This window comes from Dasypus novemcinctus, chromosome 3 (genome assembly GCF_030445035.2).
Source record: "Dasypus novemcinctus isolate mDasNov1 chromosome 3, mDasNov1.1.hap2, whole genome shotgun sequence".
In the NCBI taxonomy this organism is placed as follows: Eukaryota; Metazoa; Chordata; class Mammalia; order Cingulata; family Dasypodidae; genus Dasypus; species Dasypus novemcinctus.
In genome coordinates, this window is record NC_080675.1 from 43,260,267 (window position 1) to 43,286,001 (window position 25,735).

Genomic DNA, 25,735 nt, shown 5'->3' on the forward strand with positions numbered 1-25,735 from the left:
GCCATGCAGGGGTGTCTCCACGTAGGGGAGCTCCATGCGCAAGGAGTGTGCCCTGTAAGGAGAGCTGCCCAGTGCGAAAGAAAGTGCAGCCTGCCCAAGTATGGCACCACACACATGGAGAGCTGACACAACAAGATGATGCAACCAAAAAAAAAGAAACACAGATTCCTGGTGCCGCTGATAAGGATAGAAGTGGTCACAGAAGAACACACAGTGAATGCACACAGAAGAGCAGACAGCTGGGTGGGGGGAGAAGGGGAGAGAAATATATAAAAATAAATAAATCTTTAAAAAAAAAAGATGCGGAGGCAGTGGCCACCGGTGGTTCTGAGGGGAGGGGGAGGATAAAATAGGTATAATATGGAGACATTTTGAGGACATTGCAATTGTCCTGTATGATACTGCAATGGTGGATATAGGCCATTATATATTTTGGCATAACTTTAAAAAATTGTCGGGAAGCAGACTTGGTCCAGTGGTTAGGGTGTCCGTCTACCACATGGTAGGTCTGCGGTTCAAACCCCGGGCTTCCTTGACCCGTGTGCAGCTGGCCCATGTGCAGTGCTGATGCACGCAAGGAGTGCCGTGCCACGCAGGGGTGCCCCCCGCATAGGGGAGCCCCACGCGCAAGGAGTGCCCCGTAAGGAGAGCTGCCCAGCGTGAAAGAAAGTGCAGCCTGCCCAGAAATGGTGATACACACATGGAGAGCTGACACAACAAGATGACACAGCAAGATGAAACACAGATTCCCGTGCCACTGACAACAACAGAAGCGGACAAAGAAGAACACACAGCAGATGGACACAGAGAACAGACAACTGGGGCAGGGGGTAGGGAGGAAAGGGGAGAGAAATAAAATAAATAAATCTTTAAAAAAAAATTGTGCAGGACAGAATGTAAACTATAATGTAAACTATAGTCCATGGCTAGTGGCAATGTTTCAATATGTGTTCATCAATTGTAAAAAATGTACCACATGAAATGAAGGATGCTGTTAATGTGGGAAATTGTGGAAGGGAGAAGGAGGGGGGCATATGGGAATCCCCTATATTTTTAATGTAGCTTTTATATAATCTAAAGTTTCTTTAAAATAAATAAAATTTTAAAAGTGATTGAGAAATTAAGATATTCCCAGATAAACAAAATCTGAGAGAATTTGTCATTAGTAGATCTGCCTTACAAGAAGTGCTTAAAGGGTACTTCAGGCTGAAATAAAGAGACTCTAAATAGTAACTGTTATCCACATTAAAAAAATAAAGAACACCTATACTCTGTACATATGTATATAGAAGTCAGTATTAATATATTTTTTCATTACAGCTCCTCCTTCTTCCAATATGACTTAAAAGAAAACTACATAAAATGATAAGTTTACTTTAATTGGTGCACTATGTGTAAGGATGAAATGTTTTTATACAGAAACAGAGAACACAGTACTACATAAGAGCTAAGTTTTTGTATATTATTAAAAGTTAAGTTGGCTTTTGAACTAAATTGTTATAAATTAAGATGTTAATCATAATCATCTGAGCAACCACTAGGAAAATGACTAAAAAATACATAGTAAAAGTAACAAAGGAGGAATCAAAATGATGCATTAGAAATTATCTATCTAACAAAAAATAAGGTGGTATTGGAGGAATTAAGGAACAGAAGAGATGTACAGCATGTAGAAAACAAATAACAAAATGGGAAGTAATTATATTAAATGGAAATGGATTAAACCCTCCATCTGAAAGGCAAAGACTGACAATGAATTTTAAAAAAACAAAACATGATCTAACTATATGTTGTCTATAGGAGAAACACATTAGGTTCAAAGAAACAAATAGGTTGAAACTGAAAGGATAGAAAGAGACAGTCCATGTAAACAGTAACAAAAAGAGAGCTGGAATGGCTATAGTAAAGTAAGACAAAAATAGACTTTAAGACAAAAATTGTTATGATATAAACACATATATTATTTAATAATAAAAAGGTCAATCCATCAATAACACATGACAACTACAAACATATGAACCTAAAAACAGAGCCCCAAAATGTATGATGCAAAAACTGACCAAAATTAAGTTGAGAAATAGACAGGTCAACCATAAGGGACTCTCTGACATTCCACTCTCTGTACTGGATAGAACAATTAGACAAAAGATAAACAATTAAATAGAAGATCTTAACAATAGTTTAAACCAACCAACATAAAAGACACGTATAGAACACTCCATCCAACAACAGCAGAATACATATTCTTCTCAAGGAAGTGCACAAGGAAAATTCTAAGGCTCAACCAATTGTTAAGCCACAAAACAAGTCCCAATAAATTCAAGAAGTCTAAAGTCATAAAAGGTATCTTTTCCCAAAATGTAATGAAATTAGAAATTAGTAACAGAAATCTGGGAAATTAACAAATATGTGGGCATTAAAAACAACACACTCTTAAATCAATGGGTCAAAGATGAAATCACAAGGTAAATTAGGAAATATCTTGATGTAAATGAAAATGAGAACACAACATTCTAATATGCACGGGATAAGCAAAAACAGTGAGTAGAGAAGAATTTATAGCTATAAATACCTTTGTAGCAGTTTGGTATTATTTATGAATTCCAAAAACAGGTATTGGATTATGTTTGTAAACGGGTCTGTCCCTCTGGGCATATTAGATTGTATTAAACTCAGAAGTTTCACTTTTATGATTAAATTATGATTAGGGTTTGATTAGGCCATGTCAGTAGGACATTCAGTCTTTGCTCACCAAGGCAGGGCCTCACAGAGAAACAACACAAGAGGGGAGAGTTTGAGTTTTGTTGCTGGAGCCCTGGGAAGTAAATATACAGGGGAAGAACACAGGAATAGAGACAGCTCCACAGACACAGCAGAGGCCCCGGAAGGAGAATGAGCCTGACAGCCTACAGTTGCAGCTGAGCCTGGAGAGAAACAAGCCCGGGGAGAAAGTTGAGACTTATCCTAGCCTACAGCTGATACTGGAAGAAGCTGGGACCACACAGTTTTAAGAGGAAGAGGAAGGCTAAACCCTTGCAGAGTCCAGCAGCCATCTTGCTCCAAAACATGGCAACAGACTTTGGTGAGGGAAATAACTCAGGCTTTATGGCCTTGTGATTGTAAGCTTCTACCCCAAATAAATACCATTTATAAATGCCAATGGATTTCTGGTACTTTGCATCAGCACCCCTTTAGCTGACTAATATAACCAGTATTAGAAAAGAAAAAAGATCTCAAATCAATAACTTTCCATCTAAGCAACTAGAAGAAGAGCAAACTAAACCCAAGGAGAAAAGGCAAAAAATAATAAAGATTAGAATGGAGATAAATAAAATAGGCAATAGAAAATTAATATAAGGAATCAATAAACCAAAATTTGGTTCTTTGTGAAGATCAACAAAATTGAAAAACTTAACCAAAATGAACAAGAAAAATTTAATAAAAGCAGGAATGAAAGTGGAGATACTATCAAGCTTACAGGAATAAAAGCATTATTAGAGAATACTATGAACAGTATATGTAATGTCAACAAATTACATAACCTAGATGAAATGGACAATTTCTTAGAAACACACTAACTACTAAAATAATTCTTGAAGAAACAGAAAATATGAGTAGACCTATAACGAATAAAGAGACTGAAACAGCAACAAAAAAATTCCAACAAAGAAAATCCAAGATCAGACAGCTTCATGGTGAATTCTATCAAATATTTTAAAAAGTAACACCAATCCTCAAATTCTTCCAACAAATCAGAGGAGGTGGAAACACTCTATTTAGTCATGCTATGAGGCCATCATTACTCTGATACTAAAGCCAGACAAAGGTATCACAAGAAAAAAAAATTACAGACCAGTATCTCTCATGAATGTAGATCAAAAATCCTCAAGAAGAATACTAGGAAACAAAATATAGTATTATACTAAAATGATTATAAAGCATGATCACGTGGGATTTATCCCAGGAATGAAGGGTGGTTCAACATATGAAAATTAATCAATGTAATATATCATATAAGAATCTACAGGTTCATCTCAATTGAAGCAGAAAAAGCATTTGAAAAAAATCCAACACCTTGGCATGTAAAATTACTCAACAAAATAGGAATAAAAGGCAAATACCTTAACATGATAAAAGGCCTCTGAAAAATCCACAGCTAGCAGAGTACTTTATATGGAAGACTGAAAATTACCCCTCTAAGATCAGGAACAAGTCAAGGACACCCACTCTCACAACTTCTATGCAACATTGTACTGGAATTTCTACCCAGGGAAATTAGTCAAGAAGAAGAAATAAAAGGCCTCCAAACTGGATAGGAAGAAGTAAAACTATCTCTATTTTCAGATGATATGAATATATATATGTAGCTAAAGAAGCCACAAAAAGCTATTTGAATATTAAAGTTAGAGCTAGTAAACAAATTCAGCAAAACTGCAGATGCAAGAACAATATGCACAAATCAGTTGTACTTCTTTACATTATCAATCAACGATTTGAAAAGGAAATTAAGAATCTTTGCCATAACATGAAAATTAAGAAAGTATTTAGGAATAATTTTATCCAGGGAGGTGTGAGACTTGTCACTGAAAACTACAAAATATTCCTAAAATAATAAGATATAAATAAACAGGAAGTTATCCCATGACCATGGGTTGAAAGACAATATTGTTAAAATGGCAATATTACTCAAAGCAATCCAAAGATTCAGTGCAATCTCTATTAAAATTTCAACTACCCTTTCTGTAGAAATGGACAAGCTGATCTTAAAATTCATTTGGAATTATAAAGGACTCTTAATAGTGAAAAAAAATCTTGAAAAAGAATAAAGTTCAAGTACTCACATTTTCCAATTTCAAAACATACAATAAAGATACAGTAATAAAAACTATATGGTACTTGCATGGGAATAGACATATAGATAAATGGAATAGAACTGAGAGTCCAGTAACAAACACACACATCTATTTTCAATTATTTCTGATGAGGATGCTAGCACCATTCAATGGAGATATAATAGTCTTTTCAACAAATGGTGCTGGGACAACTGGTGCTTGCTTCGGCAGCACATATACTAAAATTGGAACGATACAGAGAAAATTAGCAGGGCCCCAGGGCAAGGATGACATGGAAATTTGTGATGTGTTCCATATCTTTCAGGACATTGGATTTGTCCTGCATGACATTGTAGTGATGGATACAGACCACTGTGTATTTTGTCATAACTTACAAAATCATGCAGGACAAAGTGTAAACTATAATGTAAACCGTAGTCCATGGTCAGTAGCAATGCAATGCTTCAGTATGGGTTCATCAATTGTAACAAATGTACCACACTAATGAAGGATGTTGTTAATGTGGGAAAGTGTGGGAGGGGAAGGAAGGGAGTAGGGCATATGGGAATCCCTTATCTTTTTATATAACATTTATGTAATCTAAAGCTTCTTTAAACATAAAAAGTAATTAAAAAAAAAACAAAACAAAAAATAAAAGAAACAAAAAAAGAATTAGCTTGGGCTCTTACCTCATACCATATAGAAAAAAGGACTTAAAATGGATCCAAGACCAAATATAAAAGCTGGAACTATGTTTCAGAAAAAACATAGGAGAAATCTTTATAATCCTGGATTTGGCAATAGATCTTAGATAAGACACTAAAAACACCAGGAGCAAAAGCAAATATGGATAAATTGGACTTTATCGAAATTAAACACTTTTGCGTATCAAAGAACACTAACAAGAAAGCGAAAAGATGACTTACAAGATGGAAGAAAATATTTGCAAATAATTTATCTAATCAGAGTCTGGCATCCAGAAAATATAAGACTTAACAACTTTACAACAAAAAAATGAACAACACAATTTAAATATGGGCAAAACACTTGAACAGACACTTTTCCAAAGAAGATACATAAATGTCCTGTAAAGATGTTTAACATGATTAGTCATTAGGGAAATGCATTTCAAAATCATAATGAAATTCTACCTTCACATCCACCAGAAATGCTACAAAAAATAAAAATAAAAACAAGTGTTAGAACCCTGGAATATTATTGGTGGGAATGTAGTATGGTGTAGCCACTATGGAAAGCTGTTTGGCAGTTTCTCCAAAGTTAAAGATAGAATTGTCTTATGACCCCACAATTTCAATCTTAGGCTGGGATATGCAAAATAATTGAAATAGGTGTTCAAATAAAACTCACACACATGTTCAGAGAGGATTATTCATAATAGCCAAGAAGTGGAAAGAACCCAAAAGATTAATGGGTAAACAAAATGATGATGCAATATTATGAGCTATAAAATGAAAACATCATGCCCAACAAAAGACACAAAAAGGCATATATTATATGATCACATTTATATGAAAAATCTAGAAAAGGCAAATGTCTGTCAAGGGTAAGTAGCAGGAAAGAATAGGGAGTAACTTTTAAAAGACATGGAGTTTCTCTTTGGAAACAAAAATGTTCTGGGATTAGACAGTGGCGATGGTTGCATTACATTGTGAATATAATAAAAGCCACTTAACTTTACACTTTACAATTGTACACTTATAAAACTGTACACTTAAGATGGTTAAAGTGGTCAATTTTGTGTTACGTGAATTTTACCTCAATTAAACAAAAAAGGAATCCTTCAATTAGTCCTAAATAACAAGGGTATTGTCCTATAAAATCTATAATATAAAAAACTTTAGGGAAGAGGATTTGGATCAACTGATAGAGCATCTGCCTACCACATGGGAGGTCCAGGGTTCAAACCCAGGGCCTCCTGACCCGTGTGGTGAGCTGGCTGATGGGCAGTGCTGATGAGTGCAAGGAGTGCCATGCCATGCAGGGGTGTCCTCTGCATAGAGGAGTCCCACACGCAAGGAGTGCACCCAGTAAGGAGAGATGCCCTGCACAAAAAATAAAAGTGCAGCCTGCCCAGGAGTGGCGCCGCACATATGGAGAGCAGACACAGCAAGAGGACACAACGAAAAAGAGATACAGTTTCCCAGTGCTGCTGACAAGAATACAAGTGGATACAGAAAAACACACAGTGAATGAAAACGGAGAGCAGACAACTAGGGGGTGTGGGAGGGGGAAGAGGAGAGAAATAAATAAAAAATAAATTCTTTAAAAAAAAAATTATAGTTTTACCTTTCTTATTTAGTCTCTAATTCACCTAGAATTGATTTTTATTTATGTTTAAAATAGGGAGACCAATTTAATTTTTAAAATATAGACAGAATGTTATCCTAGCATCATGTATTGAAAAAAAGAAAATTTACACTAGTCTATAGTAAAAACTGTGTCAAATAACTAGTGTTAATATGGTATGGCTTGGGCTTTATATTCTGTTTCATTTGTCTAAGTGTTAATTCTTGCACCAACAATGCATTACTTTAATTATATCTTGACAATAAGTCTCACTGTTTGGTAAAGTAGGTCTTCCCCACTTTGCTCTTTTTCTTTTTCAAGAGTGTCTTGATTATTTTTGGTCCTTAGCATTTCCATATAAATTTTGGAAGCAGCTTGTCAAGTTTCTCTCTCTTACACACACACACACACCCCATTTATAAAGTGTTATTTTATTTACTGTGCTTGTACAGAGAAGTATCGAAAAGTTTAGAATGCTACCCCTCAAGCTGACAAAAGCATTTACCTCTGGGGAAGGGGAAGGGTATGGGCATGGAATGACAAGGTGATTTGAAAAGGATATTAATCTTATTCACATTTCATTTTTATTTTTAAATAAGGACAATGTGTTTCTATATTGCTTGCACAATTAAAACATTTCAGTAATGATAACTATGGGAAGTTATTTAAAAAAATAGGAAATGGTCAGCACTAAACAAGTAGGAAAAAGAAAAAAATGAGCATAATATCTGAAACATTATAAATACTTAATAATAAGAAAAGAGAACAAGCCGCTAATTTTGAGAATTATAAGGTTCCTTTGAAATAGAAGTAATGGAGGAAAGTACTAACTCAGGGAAATATTTTTAAGCAGAAAGGACAGATGTTATCCTTGATGCCATTTAATTTAATAAAACAAGAAGCATGAGAAGGAGACAAGAGTAAAGGTCTGACAATTACAACTGGGCAATGTATACAAGGGAAACAATAAGAGATAAACCAAAGGCTTGACAAGGAGTAGTGAGGGTTTATTTAAAAGTAAGCAGAGGAAGAGGATGTGGCTCAAGTGATAGGGCCTCTGCCTACCATATGGGAGGACCCGTGTTCGATCCTTGGGGCGTCCTGGTAGAAAAGAAGAAGAGAAAGCATGCCTGTGTGGCAAGCCAGTGCCCATGTGGCGAGCCAAGTGCCTGTGCGGTGAGCTGAGCGCCCACATGAGTGCCTGCACAGTGAGCTGAGAGCCTGCATGGTTGCCTTCGTTGGCGAGCTGAGTGCCCGTGTGCTGGGCTGAGTGCCCATGCGAGTGCCCGCGTGGTGAGCCGAGTGCCTGCGTGAGTGCCTTGTGGCGATCCAGTGCCCATGTGGTGAGCCAGTGCCCATGTGGTAAGCTGAGTGCCTGCATGGTGAGCCAGTGCCTGTGCAAGTGAGTCACGTAGCAAGATGATGACATAACAAAAAGAGACAAAGGGGACAGTCAGGGTGAAGCAGAGTAGAGATCAGGAACTGAGGTGGTGTAATTGACAGGGAAACTGTCTCCACATCAGAGGTCCCCAGGATCGAATCCCGGTGAATCCTAGAGGAGAAAGTTGAGGAGACAAAAAGAGAAATAGACAGAAGATCACACAGCGAATGGACACAGACAACAAAAACAGCAGGGTGGGGGAAGGGGGAGAAAAAATAAAAATTTGTCTTCACCTTAAAAAAAAGAAATAAAGTAAGCAGAACTTCCAGTGGGCTCAGTCAGCACAAAGAAGGAAAAATGCCTAAAGTATTTTCACTTTCAAAGGAAATATAGTTTTAGAGAACTAATCTGTATTCCTACTATCTTGTACAACTGATGGCATGGAGAAAACACTTTGTACCAAGTGATCACAAACAATCTGTAGATATGCACTGTAATTTCAACTGTGAATTATTAAACCAACAGTATTTTGTTCATTAAGGGAAATTGTAATGAGAATACATACTTTACTAGGAACTGTGCTAACACTATTTCTGTCTACATTGCTTTTCTGTCTTAAAGCTAATTTGACTGGTTGGGCAAACCTTCTATAAGAAATGCAGCTATATTATCAAAATCAGAATGCATAGCCATGAGATTATCCTTTTTGAACTCTGGAGTCTTTTGAAATGCCAGCATGAATACCAATAAAGTAAACACATATACAAATTTGTGTTTTGATGCCAAGGAAATTAGTAAGTAAACACATATTTACCCTTCCAATCATTATTTTACTAGTAATGTTTCTTTTTATTTATTTTAAAATTTACGGAAAAGATGTAAGACTATCATAATGGAAGATTTCTCTGTTATTTGGAATTAATTTTGAGTAACTAGTGAGCAAATTTATAAAATAACTGCAGTGAGTCTCAAGTACTCATGCATTTAGGAGTACAGCTTTAGTAGACACAATTTGTTAGCTTAAATGGGGATGGCTGTTGGAATTCTGGCCCAGCTTGGTGGCTAGTTCCAATATGTATACTCTTTTCCTAGAAACTTGTTTATAAATCAGGTTGAATTTTCTAAAAAGCACCCTAGACAATCAAGTATGAAGTACAGGACCTGAACTGATAGTGTAAATTGATTATATATTATGTCTAACAGGATTCTTTCAGAAAAAAAAACATCATATATCTTGCCTGAAGTTCTGATACTGATCCTTTAGAGGCTGAAATTAAATGCTATGAAAATTCTACTAAAGAGGAAAACCATCAAGCCACTATATATTTTTTAAAGATTTATTTATTTTATTTATTTCTCTCCCCTTCCCCCCCAACCCAGTTGTCTGTTCTCTGTGTCTATTTTCTGCGTGTTCTTCTTTGTCCGCTTCTGTTGTCAGTGGCATGGGAATCTGTGTTTCTTTTTGTTGAGTCATCTTGTTGTGTCAGCTCTCGGTGTGTGCAGCGCCATTCCTGGGGAGGCTGAACTTTCTTTCACGCTGGGCGGCTCTCCTTACAGGGCGCACTCCTTGTGCATGGGGCTCCCTACGCGGGGACACCCCTGCGTGGCATGGCACTCCTTGTGTGCATCAGCACTGCGCGTGAGCCAGCTCCACACAGTCAAGGAGGCCCGGGGTTTGAACTGCGGATCTCCCATGTAGTAGACGGACGCCCTAACCACTGGGCCAAGTCTGCTTCCCAAGCCACTGTATATTGAGTTCAGTAAGATATTAGAAGTCACTCATAAAATCCTTTTGGACAAGATAGAGAAAATAGGCCTTGATTGACCGGAATAGAAATATATTTTAGCTGGGTAAGCAATAGGGTTTCTTGGTAATATGTGGAATGGTCTTCTAAAAACGAAGCTTTATCAGTGACTTGAATGAAGATATGCTTCTGTGAGAAGCTAGAAAAGACAGTCAATATTTTGGATGGCAGATACAGATGAAAAAAAAAAAAGATCTCCTTAGGCTAGAATAATGAGTTGAATTGTACAAATGAACTTTAACAAGAATAAATGTGAAGACCTGAGTTTAGATTAAAATCAATATGATGTTATGAGAAAAAAACCCCCAGAAGATTTATGGTTTACATTTATAAAGAAAAACCATACTTCATGATTTTTCTTGATAGTGAACATATGAGGTATGACTATAACAAATCTTTTCTCATGCACCTAAAAACTTAAATAATCACGAGTTTGATTTTTTACAAGGAATATTTATACTTACTATTCTTTCAGTACTTATATATATATATATATATTTTGCATTTCTGCTGTTTTTGGTAGTAGTAACTATAATCCTCATTATGATTTGATTTCCCAAATAAAAATTGCCTTCCAGGAAAATAAAAAGGTATATTCTTGTTTATATTTTTATTTTAGTATTAATTTCTGATAGTACATATAAAACATTTAAAATAGTGTATGGCTTATTTCTAGCACTCAAGAAATGATAGCCATCATTTTTATTACGGTCGTTTAATATATTGGCTTACTATAGGGAGAGAAAGTGATGATTACTTGTCTATTTACTAGAAGAGTTCTTAAACATAACTTACTATGGTGATTTGGAGCTATGTACCCCAGAAAAACATGTTCTTAAATTTAATCCACTCCTTTTGGTGTGAATCCATTGTAAGAAGGACCTTTTGATGAAGTTACTTCAGTTAAGGTGTGACCTAACTCAATCAGGATGGGTCTTAATCCTATTACTAGAGTCCTTTTTAAGTGGAGTAAAATTCAGACAAATAGAAAGCCACAGAGGGAGCAGCCAGAAGCCAAAAGTCAACAGAACCTCAAAGAGAAGAGAGACTAGGAAAGGCAGCCATGTACACGGCCATATGACAGAAAAGTTAAGGACTGCTGACAGCCAGCTCCAGAATGCCATAGTTTTCGGGAAGAAAGCATTACCTTCATGATGACTTGATTTGGACTTCTATTAGCTTCAAAGCTTTGAGCTAATAATTACCATTGTTTAAGCCAATGCATTGCATGGTCTTTGCCTAGAAAAGTAGGGAAGAGCCAAGGAAATGAAAACATTTACTAAATGTCTTGGTTTTAAATATCAGTCTTGTGAACATAATTAATGATATCTATTGCTTAGAGATGGAAGATACACATATTGTTGCATGGATTATATTCAACAAATATTTATAGAGCATATACTGTATGCCAACCTGTGTTAGGTGCTATATAGATCATATAAACAAAAGAGATGTGATCCTTGTCTCATGGACCTTACAATCAATATATACAGACAGGCGGCGGACTTGGCCCAGTGGTTAGGGCGTCCGTCTACCACATGGGAGGTCCGCGGTTCAAACCCCGGGCCTCCTTGACCTGTGTGGAGCTGGCCCATACGCAGTGCTGATGCGTGCAAGAAGTACCGTGCCATGCAGGGGCGTCTCCCGTGTAAGGGAGTCCCACGCGCAAGGAGTGTGCCCCGTAAGGAGAACCGCCCAGCGCGAAAGAAAGTGCAGCCTGCCCAGGAATGGTGCCGCACACACAGAGAGCTGACACAACAATATGACGCAACAAAAAGAAACACAGATTCCCATGCCGCTAACAACAACAGAAGCGGACAAAGAAGAACAAGGAGCAAAAAGACACAGAGAACAGACAACTGGGGTGGCAGGGGGGAGGGGAGAGAAATAAATAAATAAATAAATAAATCTTTTAAAAAAATATACAGAAATGAAATAAATATATGAATAAGTCTTTAAAGGTAAATTGTGCTAAGAGCTATAAAGAACAAGATGCTATGAGATTCATAACTGCAGGCATAATTTAGGTTGAAGGGTGATTAGAGAAGTCTTCTATGCCTTAAATTGGGATGTTAAGAACACAAAGGAGTTATACAGGCCAGAAAAAAGCTTGATGAAAGCTTGGTGCATAATGGAGAGAGCACGAGGAAAAGTAAGAGAAAAGAAAGGCAAGAAAAAAGGCCTAGAAAAGTAGGGAAGACCCAGATCATGTGGAGTCTAACACAATATGTCAAGAAGTTTCAATTTATTCTAAATGTAATGAGAATTCATTGAAGGTTTTAAGTAGGAAAGTGATATGATTTATGTTTTAAAAAGCTCGTTCTGGCTGTTAGGTAACTTAAAGGTAGGAAGGGTGGAACTGATCAAATCAACTATAGAAATAATCAAGGTGAAAGATAATGGTAGATTAGATCAGGTTGCTCCCTGGGAATTTATCATGCCAAATGAATCCGAAAGACCCACTGATAAACCATGGGTTTCCTAAAATGGGATTTGGAGAATAGTTTTTTATCTTATGAGTATATTTACAGTTACATAAGCTTATAAAAATGGTTCATTTAATAATATATTTTTTCTTATATTACATTGTGAGTTCCTTGATGGCAGGGTGCAGGTCATACTCAATTGTTTTAAAATTCACAGCATCTAGTACAGTGATATATACCTATTGGAACTTAAATAAATATTTGGTGAATGAATAAAAGCAATGCAAAAGGAAAGTTAAGGGAAGTATAGAATATATTCATGAAAGGCTTTAAGGAGGAGGCTAGACTTTAGTTGGCCTAGGAATTCTTATCTAAGGGATCTTCATAACAACTGTTTTCAAAGTTTGTATGTGTGAGGCATTAGTGAAGGTCCACAACTTTTATCACATTCCCAAAGAAGGTTACCGCCTGTAAAAATGAAGAACTACTGAGCTAGGCTTTAAAGGATGGCTCAAAATTGAATAAGCAGAAGGAAAAAAAAAAAGATTATTCATTTTGGGCAAAGAAAAGTGGTGAAGTGAAGGGAGAAATGTATAAGTAATACCTGAAGGTTAAATTAAGCTTGAATGTAGACTGTATTACTTCACTGGTATCAACCATCAAATATTGAATGCTTACTTTGATCCAAGTACTGTGCAAAGTACTTTTACATCCATATATTATTTGATAGTCATAACTTACTCATGAAATAATAATGCGGTTAAAATTACCTTTATTTCTGTTATGAAGAAGTCTGGGGCTTAAAAATAGGAAGTTTTCACCCAGTATCCTGGAGACAATAACTGACAGAACTGAAACTCTGTGATGCTAAAGCTCATGTTTATTAAAGTGCAAAACATAACTTTCCAGATTTGAAAGATGTCTGTGTAGTTTATTTTAATCTAGTTTCTTATTTACTTTATTGATAGTAATAGTAGGTTTTGTGAAAAATATATGAAAGCATATGTTTATTAGCCTACATCATAATTATGACTAGTTCATCATGCATACATAATCAGTCCACAATATTTCCAAAGGTCAATGCTAGAAAAAAAAAGGCATTCTAACAATTTAACTCATTCTTTAACAACTATAGTAGTGATATAAAACTTCTGGCACCTCTAATTCAAAAATTTTTAGCAGTTTTATTTAGATATATTCACATACCAAACAATACATCGAAAGTGTATAATCAATGGTTTTTGGTATAATCACAGAGTTGTGGATTCACCACCACAGTCAAACCCAGAACATTTTCATGACTCCAAAAAGAAAAACCCTATACAGCCTAGCATTATTTCTCAATTCGTCTATTCTTCCCCAGCTTTATACAATCACCAATGTAATTCTATCTCCATAGATTTATTTATAAATACATTTTTTACAAATGGAATCATACTATATATAGTCCTTTGTGTTATGGTTTCTTTCATTTAGCATAAAAATTTTAAAATTACTGTCATTTTTTAACTTGGAGAAGTAGTAATTTCACATAAAAGTCATGTAAAAAATACAACATTCCCACACACACTCCTGCTGTTGACACTTTATACTGGTGTAGCAGTTTGATATTATTGATGAATTCAAAAAAGAAATATTGGATTATGTTTGTAAACTGATCTCTTCCTCTGGGTGTAATAGATTGTATTGAATTCAGAGGTTTTACTTTTACTTGATTAAATAATGATTAAGGCTTTGATTGGGCCACATCAATAGGGCATTGAGTTCCCGCCCCTTGGTGGGGAGTCACAGATAAAAGACCTGGCAAAGGACAGATTTGGGAGTTTTGAACTGGAGACCAGGAAGTAAACACAGAGGAGCAGAGATGGCTTCTTAGACACAACAGAAGCCCGAGGGAGAGAGACAGACATTCACTCGAAGGTCTACAGCTGGCTTTGTAGAGAAAGCACAGCAGCTGAGCCTGAAGAGAAAGGGAGCCCCAGGAAAAGAGGAACCCAGGAACCCTGAATGCTTGGCAGACCTCGGTAGCCATTTTGTTCCAACATGTGGCAACAGGCTTTGGTTAGGGAAGTAACTTATGTTTTATGGCCTGGTAACTGTAAGCTTATACCCCAATAAATACCCTTTATAAAAGCAAACAGATTTCTGGCATTGTGCATCAGCACCCCTTTGGTTGACTAATACATTGGTGTGTTACCTTTCTTTTAAATGATGAAAGAATACTAAAATATTACTGTTAACTATGGTCAATCATTTGCATTAGGTGTATTTTTCCCATATATAATACCACCCTTTGATTAATATCTTGTAATAGTGACACATATTTGTTATAGTTCTTGAAAGAACATTCTTATATTTGTATTCTTAACCATAGTCATCATCTATCACAGGGTTCACTGTGTTATACAGTTCCTATGTTTTATCCACTAGCTTTCCTTCTAGTATGTACACAACCAAAATCTTCCCCTCAACCACATTTACACACATAATTCAGTGTGGTTAATTATACTCACAATAATGTGCTACCATCACCTGTATTGATTTCCAAACATTTAGCATCAATCTAAATAGAAATTTTGTGCAAATCAAGCATCACTTCCTCATTCTCTATCCCCATTCTATCTCTTGGTAGCCTATATTCTAGATTCTAACTCTATGAGTTTGCTTACTATACTAAGTTCATATCAGTGACATATAATATTTGTCCTTTGTACCTGGCCTGTTTCACTCAATATAATGTCCTCAAGGTTCAACCATGTTGTAACATGCATCAGGACTTCATTCCTTCTTAAAGTTGAATGATTGTATGTATATTACACATTTTGTGGTATACATTCATTGGTTGATGGACCCTTGGGTTGTTTCCTTCTTTTGGCAATTGTGAATAATGCCACTATGAACACTGGTGTGCAAATATCTGTCAACGTCCCTGCTATCAGTTCTTCTGGGTATATACAGTGGTGGGACTGTGGGATCATATGGCAATTCTATTACTTTTCCTTGCAGACATGAAAATTGTTCTTTATACTCACCCAATGTCTTCTTAATATCATTTATCTCTTTAGTCATATTTTCTTTCAATTCTTTAAATTGATTTAGGAGAGCTTTATGATTATCATTGTCTTAAATCCTCTATCTCTTCAGGATATTTGGTTTGCTCTTTTGGCTGTGCCATCTCTTCTTTTTTTGTGGTATGGCCTGTAATTTTTTGCTGATGTCTAGGCATCTGAATATGTTTGTGAATTTACTCTGATGTTCAATTTCTCTCTCTTGCTTACTGTTATGTTTTTTTCCACAGTTCTTCTTTGATATTTGGTTCAACTTTTCCTAAGTCTTTAAAATTGCTTGGCTTAAGTTATCAGAATCATGCCAGGGACTCACTAATGGGGCACAGATTTTCTCCTAGAAATTGGAGAACAGAGAGACCCAAGTACAGTTTTTGTCCATGCAATTTTCAAACTGGCCAGCAGATGGTGCTTGTGGTGCACCTTTCCACTGAGGTGTACCTCAGTTTTCCTTTGTTTTGGTCTGGCTGGAGCTGAGATTCAAATTGGGCTCTGCTGGCTGAATTCATTGAAGTAAAGCCCCCTGACTCCCTCTCCCTTTTCCCTTGTAACAGCTGACAGGGAAGATGATGTATGTTCCCATCACAGTCAGTTGCAGTGAGCTGCACGGGTTCTTAAACACTTTGTTCCATGGACCCCTTTGCCAGTCAGTTGAAAACCATGAACCACTAACAATACTATACTATGTGTTATTTAATAAATATATCACACCCACACCAACATATTCTCACAAGAATAATGTTTTATTGAATTTCAATTCAAGCTCACAGACCCCTAGTTAAGAATCTCTGAGCAGGGGGTTTCACCCCAGCTTAGTATCTTGCAGGTGGTAGAGGGGAGCCCTTCCTGGCAGCTGGGAGATTTAGTTACTCACAGTTTGTAGTTTTGGGTTCTTTGTCTCTCTGTCCCTTACCCGCCTAGGAGTTGTGAAGCACTGTCCTGGTCTGCTGACCCCCAAAGCAGGTCCCATGGGATGCTTTTGGCTCTTTCTCTGTTGTTTTTGTGAGAGAGCCAAGCCTTGTCTGCCTAATCTGACACCATCTTCCAACAATCCTCATATGGCAATCCCATATGCTTCCACAGCAACTGTACCATTTACATTCCCACTAGCAATGAATGAGTGTTCCTATTTCTCCATTTCCCCTCCAACACTTGTAGTTTTCTATTTAACAGTGACCATTCTAGTACTTGTGAAATGATAACTCATTGTGGTTTTCATTTGCATTTTCCTAATAGTAATGTTGAGCATTTTTTCATGTGCTTTATACCATTTGTATTTCCTCTTTGGAAATTTGTCTACTCAAGTATTTTGCCCATTTTAAAATTTTGCCATTTGTCTTTTATTGTTGAGTTGTAGGATTTCTTTAACTATTCTGGATATTAAACACTTATTGGATATGTGGTATCCAAATATTTTCTCCCAGTGAGTAGGCTACCTTTTCATTTTCATGACAAAGTCCTTTAAAGCACAATTTTTTAAATTTGAGGAGGTCCCATTTATCTATTTTTTCTGTTGTTACTTGTGCAACAAAAAAACCATTGTCTATCATAAGATCTTGAAGAGGCTTCCCTACATTTTGTGTCCTAGCTCTTATATTTAAGTCTTTGATGCATTTTGAGTTACTTTTTGTAAAAGGTACCAGATAGGGGTCCTCTGTCATTCTTTCGGGTATCTCCTTCGATTTGTTAATGTGGTATATTACATCAACTTATTTTCTTGTGTTGAGTGTATCAATATGCTGTTGGATTCAATTTGTATTTTTTTGAAGATTTCTGCACCTATAGTTATTAGAGAAACTAGTCTAATTTTCTTTTATTGAAGTATCTTTATCTGGCTTTGGTGTAAGGGTGATGTTGACTTCACAGAATAAGTTACATAGTGTTCTTCTTTTGGAAGAGTTTGAGCAGGATTGTCATAAATTCTTCTTGGAATGATTGGTAGAATTCATCTGTGGAACCACCTGATCCTGGGCTTTTCTTTGTTGGGAGGTTTCTGATGACTGACTCAGTCACTTTACTTGCAACTGGTCTGTTAAAGTCTTCTATTTCTTCTAGAGTCGTTGTAGGTTGTTTCTGTGTTTCTAGGAATTTGTCTATTTCATCTAAGTTGTCTAATTTGTTGGCATGCAGTTGTTATCAGTATTTTGCTATGATCCATTTTATTTCTGTGGGGTCAGTAGTAATGACCCTTTTTTATTTTTTTGTATCTTCTCTCTTTTTTCTCTGTCAGTCTAGCTAAGGGCTTGACAATTTTATTGATTTTCTTAAAGAACCAACTTTCGGTTTTGTTAATTCTATTGTTTTTCTTATATTCAATATAATTTATTTCCTTCTGCTTGCTTTGGGTTTAGTTTGCTGTTCTTTTTCTAATTTCTCCAGGTGTGCAGTTAGGACTTTGATTTTAGCTCTTTCTTCTTTATTAATGTAGGCATTTAAAGCTATACATTTCTCTCTAAGCACAGGTTTTGTTGCATCCTATACATTTTGATATGTTGTGTTCTTATTTCCATTCATCTTGAATTATTTAATTTCTCTTGCATTTTCTTCTTTGACCCACTGATTGTTTAAGAGTATGTTGTTTAACTTTCCTATTTTGAATTTTCCAGTTCTCTACTTATTACTGATTTCCATCTTCATTTCATTATGGTCAGAGAAACTGCTCTGTAGAATTTCAATATTTTTTAATGTATTGAGACTTGTTTGGTGAACCAATATGTGGTCTATCCTGGATGATAACCCATGAGCAATTGAGAAGAATGTATATTCTGCTGTTTTGGGGTACAATGTTCTGTATGTGTCTGTTAGGTCTAGTTCATTTATCATATGATTTAAGTTGCTTCCTTATTAATCCTTGGTCTACATGTTCTATCAGTTGATGATAGTAGTATACTGAAATCTCCAACTATTATTGTACAGACATCTATTTCTCCCTTCAGTTTTGCCAGTGTTTGCCTCACATATTTTGGGACATCATGGTTAGGACATAAATATTTATGATTGTTCTTTCTTCTTGGTAGATTGCCCCTTTTAATAATATATAGTGTCCTTCTTTGTCTCTTATAAAAGCATTTAAAGACTATTTTGCCTGATATTAGTACAACTAAGCTATACCTGTTTTGGTTAGTGGTTGTGTGGATGTCTTTTTCCAACCTTTCACTTTCATCCTATTTATGTTCTTGAGTATAAGGTGAATCTCTTGAAACAGCATTTAGATGGATCATCCTTTCTGTATTTTTTAACCCATTTTGCCAATGTGTCTTTTGATTGGGGAGTTTAATCCATTAATACTCAATGTTATTACTGTAAAAGCAGTACTTACTTCAACCATTTTATCCTTTTTTTTATATGTCATATCTTATTTTGTCTCTCTTTTTACTCTTTCAATTATCATTACTGATAATCTTCATTTCTACACTCTCTTACAACTCTCTCTCTTGTCTTTTCCTTTTGGTCTGCAGAACTCCTTTAGTATTTCTTGTAGGGTAGCTCTCTTGCCGACAAACTCTCAATTTAACTGTGACTATTTTATTTGTCTATTCATTTTCAGGTCAAATCAACTAAGAATTTGGTGTTCTCTGGGAGGAAAAAGAACTTTTTGATATATACATATATATTATTATTTGTGAGTTTTGTGTTTCTGTGTTTACTCAGGACCTGTGGCTGAAGTTGTAGAATCAAAACTATGGACTCTCTGTGTCTGTAACTCAGTAATGATTTACTTTCCTGTGTGAGTGTGAAATGTTTCTCTATCTCTGGAAGGTATTAATAAATCAAACCATATTTTCTATTAAATTAAAGGATCTCTGTTCTAATTGGCTTAAAGAGATAAATAAATACTTAAATAAATAAATTATCCTCCAACCCAAATTCCCCAAAACAAGGAAAATGAATTTCTAATACTTTAAAATGCTAGACTTAAAAAAAAATCTAACAGAAATTAATTCATAAGTGTATTAAGAATGCAAGTTCACATAATTAAGGTAAATCTTTGGCAAACAAGCCTTGTTTAATAATTTCTGTTAAAAAACTGTCTTTTTGTAATTGATCAGTGTTAAATATGAGTATATATTTTGCTCTTCTTAGGTTGTTTCCCTTAAATTTATAAAAGCTTACTGATAGGTTAAGCTAACACTACTCCTTCATAAAATGCTTAAAATTATAAAACATATTTATGCCTGATTAAATTGAATCATTATTCTGACAATCTTTATTTCTACAGTAATTGTGTTTTTTTAATATATTATCTTGGTGATAATTTCCAAAATCTTTAGTAACTTAACTTTGGACTGATATCAGAGTTAATAAATGGGTAATCATAAGATAGCAAGATATTTTAAAAATATGATAAAATTAGGAAACATTGATCATCATTTGAAGCTTGTATATTTTTCTTCCTTATTTGTGTTTACTATATAGATTCTATAGTTTTGGGTCATGTTTCTGAACATGTTCCTTTTGGTTACTTTAATAAGTAGTAAAAGGATTGTATGTGGTTGTAGAATGTCGTATCATATATGTAAATGAGCTTTCCTTGTCTGCTAAAATGCATGCATATCAGACAGTTTTCAACTGTTCAGTCCCAAGTTTTATTGGCAAAATAGAAAGTACTTTTGTTAAAAGTAATAATTAACATGGATGGTTGAGACTACACTAGAAGCCATAGTGGCAGAGAAATACAACTGAGTATGCATGGTTGTATTTTTAAGGAAAAAGGGAAGTTTTGTTCTAAATAAGTGGTTCTTGAACCTTTTCATCTCCAGATCACTTTATACACTTAAACTTATTTAGGACTCCAAAGAGCTTCTGTACATATGGGTTACAACTACCAATATTTACTGAATTAGAAACTAAAACTGACAAAGATTTAAAGTATTTATTGATTTGGGAAGCGGATGTGGCTCAACTGATGGAGCCTCCCTCTGCCTACCATATAGGAAGTCCAGGGTACAAACCCAGGGCCTCCTGGCTTGTGTGGTGAGCTGGCCCATGCACAATGCTGCTGCATGCAAGGAGTGCCATGCCACGCAGGGGTGTCCCCCACATAGGGGAGCCCCATGTGCAAGGAGTGCGCCCGACAAAGAGAGCCGCCCGGCATGGAAAAATTTTAAAAAAGCGCAGTCCGCCCAGGAATGACACCACACACACGGAGAGGTAACACAGCAAGATGATGCAACAAAAAAAGGGACATGGATTCTCGGTGCCACTGAGAATGCAAGGGGACACAGAAGAACACACAGCGAATAGACACAAGAGAGCAGACAATGGGGGTGGAGGGTGGGGTAGGGTGGTGGGGGGAGTGGAGGGGAGAGAAATAAAATAAATTTTAAAAAAATAAAGTATTTATTGATTCATTTGTACACAGCAATGTACACTGAATGTTAACATACATTATGTCATACTATTATTATGAAGATAATTCATTTGTGGATCACTTGAGAAAAATCCATAGTCGGAAAGTAATGTGTCCGTTTTTTCCAGAATACATGAAAGAATATAATGAAGAATAAATCTTGTAAAGTGAATTATATTTGTCTGTATTTATAATACTCGAGTCTGAAAATAAGCTATGAAATGTGTTAAAAATTTCAAGAAAATTCACAATTTTGATAGACTTTCTTCCTTAGTTCAGTGATTAATGCCTTCCCCTATCATTTAATGCGTAAGAATTAAATAAGTTAGCATATATGTAAGGTGTAATCTGCCTAGATAGTAGAGATGCTGTGCCTTACCAGAATAATTTTATATGTTGTATGTTAACTTTATTATATGCTTGAGTATTTAAGGGAATAAAACAAAGAACAACAGTTCCTCACTGATCAAAGAGCTAAGGTCATTAACAATTGGGTTAGTGTCTGTCTATGTTTTTAAAAACTGTTCTACTGTCATTTTCATTAAATAGGCAAATAAAAATCATTTCTCAAGTATCCATGATCCTTTCTTAATCAACTGTCCAAATATCCTTTGATAACTCAAAATTGGATTCTATATATAGAAAAAAATTTTTTAAGAATAGCGTTCACTTTAAACTATATTTGAAATTCCCCAGGAGGCCCCTAGAAATCACAAAGATTTATTCTTTCACTACAGAAAAAGAGAGATGAAAAATATAATTTGATCTGATGTGTTACAACTGTAAATTGCATAGGAAGAATTGTCATATCAGAACTGAAGTCTAGTCTTCCCTAAGTTAAATTTATATAAGTAAAATGTTATTACTATAAATATTTCAGAAATTGTATGCTTTATGGGAACTTCATAGAGAATTATCTTGCCCTCTCTCTCCATAAAGTATTTACTTTCAGGGGAAATGCTGATCAAAACTCTTATGAAATAGTTATGCCCTATGTTCCAATAGAGAATTTTTCATTCTGCTATCATTGGTTACAGTAACAGCCACAGCCTTAACTCTCTGTCAACTACAGACAGGTTTTGATGCTTGCCTGAAGGTTATGCAATATACTATAGGCCAGAGTTTGTGTATTCCACTAAGAAGCACAAAGGACACTCTCAAGAGCCTCATGGAAACAACTATAGCAGATACAGTAGTTGTCAAACTACTGGCAATTTAAAGAGAGAAGGGTACTAATTTCTGAGATAATATTTCTTAGACAACTTTTAGACTATAATGGTGGAATGTGTGAGGATTTCCAAAACTCCTTTTAGTCCAGAAGCAGATAGCTTCTTCAAAGCAGATGGTTAACCTAAGCTGCAGTGGAATGAGAGAGGATTAATTACATACAGTTAAATAAAGTGAAGAAAGTAAAATTTTTCTGGTTGTTTGGAATATTATTGATATTTAAAATGTTCTATTTCTGGATTTGAGGAAGACCTTTTTCTTTGTTCTTAAGGTATGTGTAACCCACATTATTTAGTAGAATCTTATTTTAAGTTAAAATAAAACATTAAAAAATAGATGATTTTCACTGAGACCCACAGAATTCATAAATTCTTACTGACTCATCTAACTTTTCTTGACAATTAACTATTTTGCATGTATTTAATGGGACTATCTTTTCCTTTTTATTAGTTTTTAAGTGGACAAACTGATTATGCAACCAGGCCTTATCCGGAGTGCTGTATTTGAGAATGGGGCTTATTTAATGAGATATGACTGCCACTTTTAAAGAATAAGGATTGACTGCACTTTTGAAACTAATGCCTATAATGCTTTCCCAGGAAATCAAACCTGGAACCTGGAGTAGAAGTTCTCAGCCTTATGCATGGCAAAGGTCACTTATATATGAATGGAATTTTGGTGACCTGGAGAAGAGAGGAACTCATCCATTGAAGCAGACTAGTAAGATAGGGAATCAGTAGATGAATCTGGAACCTGTCAAGAAGTCTACGTGGACATCAATAACCTCAAAAAGGCTGCTGGAAAAACCCAAGATTCTGCCACTTCAGAAGCCTTCCTCTGGAACTAGGGGTAGTCCCAGATATTCCCCCAAGGACTTTATCATTGGGCCCGCCTGGGAGATTGATGGGGGAAATAAGCGATCAAAACAGTAAACAGCTGGAAGTCCTTCCCTGCCATTAGCAAAGGGGTGGGATAATTAACAGTTCAAAAGCCAGGCGCAAGGCCTGAATGAACTCTCTCTTATGCTCCCCGCTCTCTTGCCTCTGGACCCGGACTCCAGCTATGTTCTCCCCGCTTGAATCACCATGTAAGTAAAACCTGGGCATTTATAACCTATAATGGGAAACTGCAGCCTGTAAATCAGCCTCTCTTTATCACTTTTCACCCCCTTTCTCTCTACCTGGGACCCCTGCTTTGTTATTTTCTCCCATTTCTCTTCCCTCTCTACCTGAATAAATTACTGGCCTAATTCACCCAATGTGCTCTTGAAATTCATTTCTCCAGCATAGTCAAAGAACCTCAACAAAATCTGGTAACACCATGACAGGTACTGTTTTAGTTTGCCAGGCTGCTATGACAAATTCCATACAACAGATTGGCTTAAATTTATTGGTTCATGATTTCAGATGCCAGAAATTCAAATCAAGGCATTGGCTAGAAGGCTTGTTTCCTCCTGGGGTAGGTGGTATTTTGGTTTGCTGGCAACTATGGGTCCTCTCACCTTCCCAAAACGTGGCTTTGCCCTCTCTACAGATTCCTGCTAACTTACAGCTTCTGACTCCTCTTTGTGGCTTTCTTTCCAATTTTTTTCTGCTTATAAAGGACTCCAGTAATCCAGATTAAAGGCCAGCCTCATTCAGTTGGGCCACACCTTAACTAAAATATCTTCAAAAGATTCTATTTACAATGGTTTCACACTCTCAGGAATGAGACTCAGAACAAAACTAAATTGAGGTACATACTTCAGTACACCACAGGTATTGCAGGTAAAATACAGTGGAGAGAATTTCTTGGGCTTGGCTTCCTAATCTTGGGATGGCAATAAAAGAGACTTTTAAAAGTAGAATCTGAGATTCTCTATGAAAATTTTCAGACAGAGGTTAATTTTGTGGCCTTACTATTTGCAAAGCAAATGCAAACAGGCCTATATGGTTAATTAATACTCTTGCTGCTCCTATGTAAAAAAAATCAAGCCAAACCTAATGAGATGAGCCATTTTGTTGTGACCAAGAAAAATCTTTGAGATTATTATGATCATAGGAGTAGGGGTAGGTGCACTGTCTGGAAAATATACAAAAAAGATTATCAGAATGTTCTGATTTGTATATCCTTTTGAATTACCTGCACTTTCCATTGTCTTTCATTATTTTTCAACTCAGCAAGTTTTAGAAAACAGATTGTAATGTGTCCATAGAGATGCAAACAAATTGTCCTCAGAAGCAGCAATTGATGATTGCCCTGTGTACATTGCCCAAGTGTTTATTTATATACAAATTCACCCCAGTATTCATGACTGTTGATATATGTGCATGTCCTTTGAAGCCTCCTTTGAGCTGGATATAAAAGTGTATAAAGAGTTTAAATTAAATCTTTAACACAGATTTAGTCTATAAGATTCATGAGTCTACCTTTAAAAAATTATCCTTTAACACATATAATACTATGTTCTCCAAAATACTTTGTTTCAGGGAAACGGACTTTGGCCCAGTGGTTAGGGCGTCCGTCTACCACATGGGAGGTCCGCGGTTCAAGCCCCGGGCCTCCTTGACCCGTGTGGAGCTGGCCCGTGCGCAGTGCTGATGCACGCAAGGAGTGCCGTGCTACACAGGGGTGTCCCCCGCGTAGGGGAACCCCACGCGCAAGGAGTGCACCCATAAGGAGAGCCGCCCAGCGCGAAAGAGGGAGCAGCCTGCCGAGGAATGGCGCCGCCCACACTTCCCGTGCCGCTGACGACAACAGAAGTGGGCAAAGAAACAGACAAAGAAACAAGACGCAGCAAAAAGACACAGAAAAGAGACAACCGAGGGAGCGGAGGGGAATTAAATAAATAAAAATAAATCTTAAAAAAAAAATACTTTGTTTCATGGGGTTATCAAAATATTTTTCTCATTCCAATGTTGCTTACAGTTTAGTGCTCTTTTGCTCAGATCAGAAAACTTCCACAGTAAACACTGTATTTTTTATAATTCTTAGGTTGTTCATTGCAGCTTATCATTCAGGTATTTCAAACCAAGGTCCAAAAATCACAATTCTTATCTCTGAGAATAAGCGTAGCTGGTCACAGCCTAAATCTTTAACCTTTCAATTTTTCTCTTGTACTAAGAAGTCTGTAGCAAACGGCAAGGAGTGCTGATTCAGAAGCCAGACAGCCTGGACTCGAATACCAGTTCAGCCACTAGCTAGTTAATGTCCTTTACTCTTACAGAACTTCAATTGTCTCATAAGTAAAAGGATGATATAAAATGATGATGATGTATATGAAGTGCTCATATATGTTAAATGTGAAATACTGGACCTGTGGTCGCTGGTATCAAAATATACATCTGTGTCCCCATAAAAAAC

General features: G+C 36.1%; 1 protein-coding gene and 1 non-coding gene across 23 annotated transcripts in view; one reads left to right on the forward strand and one right to left on the reverse strand.

Moving 5' to 3' along the window:
- Positions 1 to 25,735, reverse strand: part of GPHN (gephyrin) — an 801,248-nt gene that overhangs the window by 290,351 nt on the left and 485,162 nt on the right. The gene's annotated exons all lie outside the window — the stretch shown is intronic.
- On the forward strand, positions 5,048 to 5,154 carry LOC111760212 (U6 spliceosomal RNA). Its single transcript, XR_002793969.1, has one exon. It is a non-coding gene; the product is annotated as a U6 spliceosomal RNA (small nuclear RNA).